Raw genomic sequence first — 9,658 nt, forward strand, 5'->3', positions numbered from 1 at the left:
TTCCACAATTATTCATGCTCAAACCGGTCAAAAGCCTTTTGGTCTAGGAGAATCAGACCAGTCTTTAAGCCCAATAGCCTGGAGACGTCCAAAATGTCACGAATTAAGTAAACGTTAGCAAATATCCACCTGCCAGGCACACAGTATGTCTGGTCCTGGTGAATGATCTGCTCCATCACCTTGGTCAGTCTCGATGCTAATGCTTTTGACAGCAGCTGCAGTCAGTGCACAGTAGTGACACTGGGCGTCAGTTCTTCAGGTGGGTCACGCCTCTCTTCTTTGGCAGCAGGGTCAGGACGGCTCTCCTGCAGCTGAATGGGAGCTGACCTCCTGTAACACTGTCCTTTAGGACCTCCAGCACATCCTGCCTTACTGTTACCCAGCAAACTTTGAAAAACCTGACAGGAGACAAGACCATCAATACCTGCCACCCGCCCGTTCTCCATGCCTTGGAGAGCCTCCTGAAGCTCAGCCAGTGTCAGCTCCCTGTCCAACTCCTTGGACACTGACTCTGTGAGCTTAGGCAGGTCTTTGAGGAAGACTTTCCTCCACTACCTGTGCCCCTGATCTCTCACTGCTATACAGATTCGCCAGTCTGCAGATTCCTGAATCTGTTCGCACAGCATGCATAAATCTTTCTGTCCATTCTTTTGTTCTAAACTGAATAAGAACTTAGAAGGAACCAGCGCCCCCTGTGCTGTAGTGTCCAGCAGGTCGGTTATTTTGGCTTTTTTACTTTTGAGGGCTTCAATATGCCCCCGAATTCCTGTGGCCTCCAAATGCTGGAGTTCCACTGTTTCTTTTTTTAATTATATTTTCATTAATTTCGTATTAAAACTTGAACAAAACAACAACAGAGCCGATCAGTCAACACACACAGCATACACTCAAGTATATTAATAACAATATAACAACAATGTATTGTTAATATGAGAACGTGACCATGGAAAGGCAAAGGGCGAATCAGAACATGATGGGGAAAAAAGGATAAATAAATAAACAAAACAAAACATAAAAAAAGGGGACGTGAAAGAAGAACATAAGTCAGGGTGAGGGTCTTGCTTGTTTAAGTAAATCCCATAAAGGGGCCCATATCCGTGTCGAGAAAAATATTTTAATCAACCATATCTAGCGTGTGTTATAATCAAACTAATATTAATCAAACTAAATTAACCTAATTAAATATAGAACTTATTAAATACAATAGAAGTAGTCTGACAAAACCTATTTGATCTATATGTTAATCAAACCTTTAGTTACATCAAGTATTAATAATAATAATAAGGTATTTACATGTGTGAGTAGGATAGAATCTGACTGAATGTTATGAGTGTATGGAATAGGCAAAGAAGGACAGGAAACAAACTTGAGGGAGATTAAGCATCTTTATTGAAATAGCAAGGCGTACGGGCTTCTGCAGCTGCAGGAGACATGGAGGAGTAGCTAGGCCCAAGGCCGGGCGAAGACACAGAAGCATGGGCAGGAGACATGAAAGAGCAGCTTGGCCCGAAGCCAGGTGAAGGCACAGAAGCACGGTGACTTGGCAAAGCAACAGGAGACGTAGGGGAATAATCAGTGGGAGACCAGTGTGAAGGACAGGGAGAAAACTGTGGTGTCGTGTCAGGAAGTAGGAGCATCCATGACGGCTGTTGAGGTCAGGAAGTCTGTGTGCTCCTGTCACGATATTATTGCCCCGCACAATGCGAGGAGGCACGAAGGCATTAGCTGGGACACTTGGGCTGGAGAGATGTTCAAGCAAATGAGTAAGCTCAGCGGCAAGTGAGGAGAGCTGAAACTGGCGACATTGTCGGCGAAGAATGCCCAACTGAGTCGTTCTGGGAGGCAAACGTGGTGGAGCTGAGCAAAGAGACCAACAGAGATAAGATATTAGACAGGGTCAAATCACGGTGACGACGGGCATAAGCAAAAGATAACACTCATGCAAGAAAAAGATTCTACACACAGTGTAACATTCAGTTCAGAATGCACAATTAAAATATAACCTAGGCGCATACAACTATTAATTAAAAGTATTATAATCAAGCACAGTATACAAACAATGCTATAACTCAATTAAATGAAAGTAGAATAGCAAAACAGCATTATAAAAGAATAAAGCATAACACTTACCCATTGCAAATGCAGGAGGACAAAATAGGCCGCAAAAGGTTGTTCACACTTGAGAGACTGAAGAACGTATGATTGAATCCAGAGAGAAATAAGGGCTTTATACTCACTCATATTTTTTATGTATAAAATTATGGGCGAATATAAGGAAATTGGAAAAACAGGAACTCCAAATATGGTGTTATTTGGAAGAATGAACACCAAGGCCAAAGATAAGGGAATTGACAAGGATAGGCAAGATCCGAGACATAAGGGGACTTGGCAGAAGAAGGCAGACATAAGGGAATTGACAAGGATAGGCAAAAGGGACAAGGAACGGCAAGAAGGCAGACATTAGGGAATTTCTCAAGGCCAAAGAATTTGAAAAATAGAAAAGACACGGTGGCTACAGGGTATAAATACAAGCGAAACGAACAGTCAGTGTACTTCCTCACTATGGCGTGCTCTATCATTTGTTGATGTGCTGTTCATTTTGATGTGAAGTACCCACCTTCTACTGAGCTCTTTGGAACGTGCATGGAAATAAAGAAGTTTTGCTTTTACTCATCCGGGACTGAGGATCCTTCATTGGCGGTTTGTGTCTATTATATTTGTGTTTTTTCTAGAATTGGCTGGGCATTATTGGGAATCCTCTGAGCAAAGAAATCCACCCTCGATGTGTCGCCTCAGAGACGGGCTCTGAGTTCCGACATCCGCCAGAATACATCAGATTTATTCTGCAAGTCATATGCAAGTTTTTTCAATTGTGCTAAACACGTCTTTAAAGTTGCTACCTGTGGTGATGACCATAGAATAAGTGTACATTTCTTTGCCAAATAAGTAAAGATATTCAATAAAGAGTGTGAGTCAGTAGAGAAAACTAATGATGTTTTGCAGTAAATATATAGTTGGAGACAGAGATAATTTTCTGAACCATTTCAGACTGTAAAAAAAGACATAATCGGAGAGAGTTCCACTATTTCTATCTCCAGAGATTTTAGAGATCTGCCAATGTCTCTTGTGACAGTGAGAGTGTACTTTTGACAGAGTTCTTTGTCTATGCAGTGAGCCCACGTGTACTGTCTCTGTTTCTTATTTCAATTTCTCCAAATGTCACAGAGCTTGTGGGCCTCCACCAACTCCCACAGGCATTTAGGGGAAGCTAAATGAGGTTCTGGGTGATTTCTCTCTGTATTTTCAGCTGTACAATTAAAATCACCTCCGAAACGAAAAACTCTGCAGTGCTGCAGTTTAAAATAACATTGAGTTTGTGTAAAAAAAAAAAATTCTCTCCACTGCACTGTTGGGAGCGTAAAACAAACAAATGCTAAAAGAAATAAAAATAAAACACCACACACTGTCAGTCTTTATCAGAGTTCTCCCTATTGACCTTCGTTATCAACTCTTTTAATCAAAAAAATTCCTGATCAGTAAAAGCTCCTGCTTTATATCGTTGATAAACTGTTTGCGGTCCGAGAAAAACTCCTCGACTAATATGTTCTTTTGCCACTTGGTGGTCCTTAAAACTTTATGTCCTCAGCGCTATATAATACATTAACGGTTCCTCCTGAGAGTCTAGATTAAAGAGTGAATCAGACATTGTGTCTTCACTGTCTGATTCAGGTTCCTCCACCTTCACGTCTTTCTTTGCCTGCTTCTTCTCCTGTCCCCTACCTTTCTTCTTTCTTTAAGTCGACACTTTGATCTGGGGCTCATCTTCCATCCCCACGTCTTCCCCATCCCCTTGCACTGGTGTAGTGACTGGTGCCTCCTGGCAACAGCTCTGCACCCCTGTGCCTGCCTCTGCCAGCACAGGCAGCTCCAGCACTGCTCAAGAGTCCACTGGGACTTTATCCGTTTCGCAAGGCCTCTCCAGGCCTGATTTAGCCGAGCAGGGCTTCCCCTGGTTCAGTTCAGCTGAGCATGGCCTTTCTGGGCCCGATTCAGCCGAGCAGGGCTTCTCCAGGTTCAGTTCGGTCGAGCAGGGCTTCTCTGGGGTGGTTATGTCGTTAGTGGACCTCTGGTTTACAGTCTGAGCTTGGGGCTCACGCTCCATAGGCCCTATTGCAGCAGCAGTTAAGGGGCTTTCAGCAGCAGGCCGAGCTGAAGCCACAGGGGGAATGACTCCAGCAGGTTCAGCTGCTTCCTGCACCGGTCGCTTGGAGACACCCGGGTCATTCTGTCTTTTGGGACAGGCACGGACAAGATGCCCTAACTGACCACATTTAAAACATTAAAACATTTCTGAATCAGTGGAGTCAAAGATGTTGTGATCAAACCCATCAATCCTAAACTTAGACCATGTTTAGTTCTTCAACACCTTCATTCAGAACCATAAAAACCTAGTGGGGACTTCCAGCTGAGGAGGATTTTCTTCATTAGGGAGACGGTTCGCCCGTACTGAGTGAGCTCTTTCAGAATCTCCTCACTAATAAAAGCAGGGACATTTGATAGCATGACCTTTTTTGCAGGAGAACTGAGTGGAGAAACCAGTACACACTCTTTATTTACAACAATTCCTTTCTGGATCAGTTTATTCACTTTATCCAGATTATTCAAAATACAACTAAAGCACTGTTCATACAGGAGGCAGAGACAATGTTCTCAATTTTTAACCGCTAACACACACTCCTCTACACTCACACACTCCTCTACACTCACACACACACACACACACACACACACACACACACACACACACACACACACAGACTCTCAAACAGCCTCGTGCTCGGAGACACCATGCTGCACACACACACACACACACACACACACACACACACACACACTAGATTATTCCTAGCTTTTTAAGGAAAAAATGTGCAAAAAACGGCGAAAAAATTGGCAACACGCGCTCAGAGCGCGAGAGAGAGAGAGAGAGAGAGTAAGAGAGAGAGAGAGAGAGAATGGGCGTGTAAATGAAGCTAATCTGTAGACAGTGGGATGATTAATGAGACTGTGTGTGTGTGTGTGTGTGTGTGTGTGTGTGTTACTTTGTGTTGCATCATATCACACTTTTGGATCAGTTACCATCTAATTATAATCAGCAGTGTGTGTGTGTGTGTGTGTGTGTGTGTGTGTGTGTGTGTGTGCTTGATCTCTGACTCACAGATCATATCATTTGGATCAGTGTTGTCTGTGGTGTGTGTGTGTGTGTGTGTGTGTGTGTGTGTGTGTGTGTGTTATTAGAGCTGTACGTCTCTCAACACACATGATTTATATACAGAATTCTGTCCATGTGGCTGCTGTCAGTCATTTCTCTCTCTCTCTCTCTCTCTCTCTCTTTCTTTCTCTGACATCATCCCAGACTTCTCTGACTTCTTTGCCCATATTAGAGGACACACACACACACACACACACACACACACACACACACACACACACACACACACACACACACTTTCAGCCTGATGTCACTCATCCATTCATCTCTCATGGCAGTGCATCTTTAGCATTATTCCTCCTGTCTATCCATATACAGAGCATCAATCACTCGTTCTTTCATCACTCAGGTCATGTGATCATTTTACTGGAAGCTCATTGGTTTAAATATTTATAGCCTTCTTGATAAGAGTTAAAGAAGGAGAAGTCACGGGATACTTCATGGAATTCATGATTTGGTGTTGAGACAAATCATCATTCTGAGCAATGACATCACTGTGTGTGTGTGTGTGTGTGTGTGTGTGTGTGTGTGTGTGTGTGTATGAAATAAAGTTAATTTGTCATGTATTTACATGTGATTATTTTTGTGTAATACTGATGGAAATTAATCAATAATCATTATACATCATTATATAAATATGAATATTTTCTAATATGTATATTTATACTTCTGTATAATTAAACTTCAAATTATGAATAATATTTCTAATCTTTAACCTGATTTCAAATGGGCATAATTGCGTTGTCATGGTTACTACACTGCTCTGAGCTGCCATCTTAATCATTTCATTTTCAGTTCAAGTTCAACCAAAGGTCTGAAGTCACCAGAATAAAACTTGGAGAACATGATGAGAACCCCATCTCTCCATTATCTCCAATATGAAGCATGGTGGTGGAAACATCATGTTCACCTTTGATCTCTTGGTTGCTGTTTTTTTTAGTTTGTTTGGACTTTCTCGTCTACACACACATTTGTGACCGGTTCATTTGGTATCTATACTTTTCCAAAAGCTTGCTTTATCAACACACACATACACACACAACACACACCACACACAGACTAGTATTATGGGATGATTCCTGATTAATACTCATACACTTGCACTCATGCATCTGTGACCATCACACTATACTGTTTAGGAACATCTCACTCCACATTTAATCCCCATGTGTTTGCTATGATGGATTCCTCCACTAGATTTCAGGGTGTGGCTGGATTAGTAATTATTCAGCTGTTAGAGAGATCAGATACTGAAGAAATCTCCAGTTCCAGGTCATCCCACAGCATCAGTGTGGTTGAGGTTGAGTTATAGCCCTGTGCAGGACAATTCAGTCCTTCTTCTCCCACCTTCATATCAATAAACATGTCTTGGTGGAGCTTGCTTTGTGTACAGGAGCATCATCATGCTGGAGCATTGTTTGGGTCACTCACTTCCATGATAATTGTAATGCTATTGTGTTGTGATGGTCAGAGGTGCACTTACCTTTTTGCCTTTATAATGTCTAATAGCACTTACATTTATTTCAATTTCAGAAAAGCAACACTGAAATGTGGAGCTGTGTAATATACATAATTGAAATGTAAAGCACCTGGGCTCCAGGTTTAGGATTTTACTTACAGGAAGTCATGATGTGTAATTGTGGGGAATTATTTATTTTGATTAAAATCACCAACTCAGCAGTTAAAATTCTCTTTAAACTCTTGAACCTCACACTGAAGACCAGCAGGTGGAGACAAAAACTTTCTGTTATTCCAATAAAATCTCTTTTCTTTTTAGCCCTTCAATCACAGAACACAGTGTCACTCGGTTTGTTTTTGCACCATTCTGTGTAATCTTTAGAGTCCGTCCGTCCGTCCGTCCATCCATCCATCCATCCATCCATCCATCTATCTATCCATCTATCTATCTATCTATCTATCTATCTATCTATTGTTCATTTTTTGCACACTCTTGGTCTTCTGTCAGTCATCCCTGTGAGGTAGTCACCTGGAATGGTTTTCAAACAATCTCAGAGGAGTTCAGAGAATATATTCGGGGTCAAAATGAGCCTCAAACAAGAATCTTTTCATAACCAGTCTCTATATTTAACTTTAAACTCTGAACTGCTTTAAAATATATAAAAATCCTATCTGACTTTATAAACAGGTGATTAAACACGGATTGTTTCAGAAAGCAGAGTGTTTTTAGGATTTTAACACTTGTTAATAGAGTGCAGGCATTAACTCACTAGCACTTTAGTACGTCACTCTGAACGTCTGCTAAATGTAAAATGTAAAAGTAAAAGTAAATGGTTTGTGGATGGAGGAAATCTGTTGGTGATGTGACAGTTATAGTGGTTACATTTTCCAAAAGAGGGAAAATTAAATAAATTAATAATACTTTTGACATTATCTCAGCAAAATAAAATGCAAGTGGAAAAAAATACACAAAGAGTACACACACATTCTCAGGTTTACACTTCAGGATGGTTTCTATAAACCTGTAAGAGATTAAAGGAGGTCACTAAATTTAGTAGGACACCATTTATATCATTTTTGCAGCCTATAACATTAAGTACACGGTAACAAATTCACTGGTACTGCACTGGAAGAAAGACAGACAGGCAAAAGTTTTACAAAACACAGCTTTCTTTATTCACTTTCCTTTCCAGTACTCACTCCAGGGTTCACCCACACACTCGTGGTTCAGGACGCCTTCGGCTCCTTCGTCGTCCGCCCTGTGCCCTCCCCAAGTTTCCCCAAAGAGCGATACGTCTCGCCGGCCGATACATCTTCTACTGGCGCTTGTGTCACTGTGCGGCGACCCTTCTGCTCGTCTCTCTGTTGGTGTCTCTCTCGGCGGTTGGCCTCTGCTCTTCATTAGTAGCGCCAGACTGAAACAGAGGACACTGATTAGTCTCATCAGCTGTCCACTCCCGCACCACTGGTACATACACATTTCCTGTCTCCACAATGTGCTCATACCTTGTACATTTTGTACACGATGTACAGTCCTCCTGCCACAGCTATGGCTATAGCTGTTTTTTTACTGAAGATCTGGTCTGTTAGAGAGAAGCAGAGACACACACAGGATACACTGATCTACACCATTCAAACACAGTCTCTGAGTGAGTAAGAGGTTGGGTGAGAAAGACAGAAATCTAGAGAGAAGAATGAGGGCGACAGTCAGACAGACACTTTACACACAGCACTATTTGAAAGATTCCAAAAAAATCTCCACAACATTTAAGTCCTGTATATATTCAGTGTCACTGCTGCTTTGTGTGTTTCACTCATTCTTTCTCCATGTGATTTGCTCTGCAGTCTAGTTTTTGTTTGGATGTATATTAGTCAGGTTATCTAATTAAAATACAGATACATAAGGAAAAATTTAATACTAGATTATTTTCTCTTGTTCTCTATCAGATTCGACAAATTTTGCTTGGGTAGAGAAGTTATATAATTGTGAGTGTACAATTATAAATGCTTTTCCAAATAAAAAAAGATGTGAGCTAAAATGAGTAAAATATTCAGGTAACAATTACCAGTAAAAATCAGCTTGTGCTCACAGGTGATGCGTCTACCAATGCGCAACCAAAACACAATGGGAGGCATCACATCAGGGGCCCGAGGGATAACATCTCTGATGCGCCGACGCCGAAGGATGGGGCTTCTGAAGAAGATTCTTAGCAGGACCAGAGACATTTTCCTCTGTCAGTCCTAAAAACACCAGCGGTGAAGTTCAGTGATGTGTAAGAAACAAGAGTTTTATCATATTTAACTTAGATTTGAACTGTTTATACGTATGTTTGTATGTATGCGCTGTTTAACCCTCTGAGGTCTGAGTGTCTGCTGACTGATGTTGCTGGTTTTATCACAGTGTCTAAATGTCTCTAAATTTCATTCACTATTCACACAATGATCTTCAAATCTACAGATTTACTTTTAACACACACTCAGCTCCAGTGATTTATAAACAGGAAGTGGCTCAGGCTCATGTAGGTTATTAATTTGCTTGAGAAACACACAGACTGTAAAATGTATTTATATTCGTGTGCAGAAATCTGCTTCAAACACACATCATCTATCAACGACAAACTGATTTAATATCTGAAAGTGATTAATTGATGTCTGGGGAATGTACATGAGTCATAATGTTCCAGAAAATACATTCAGATGGAGAAATAAATGAATAAAAGCATATCGATGTCCTTATTCCTTCCCTACATGGACAGAGAAGGGGGCAGGGCCTGCACTCGTCCGCACTGAATATGAATGAGGGGGAGTGTTTACCTGTTTAATATTCATACCTGAGCTCAGGTAACAGCCCCGCCCATGTCTGTACAAACTCCACAAGTACATAATGAAATGAAGTTAAAAGTAAGTCCCACTTACCACAGAAGATGGAGG

This window comes from Silurus meridionalis, chromosome 8, assembly GCF_014805685.1.
Source record: "Silurus meridionalis isolate SWU-2019-XX chromosome 8, ASM1480568v1, whole genome shotgun sequence".
NCBI lineage: Eukaryota > Metazoa > Chordata > Actinopteri > Siluriformes > Siluridae > Silurus > Silurus meridionalis.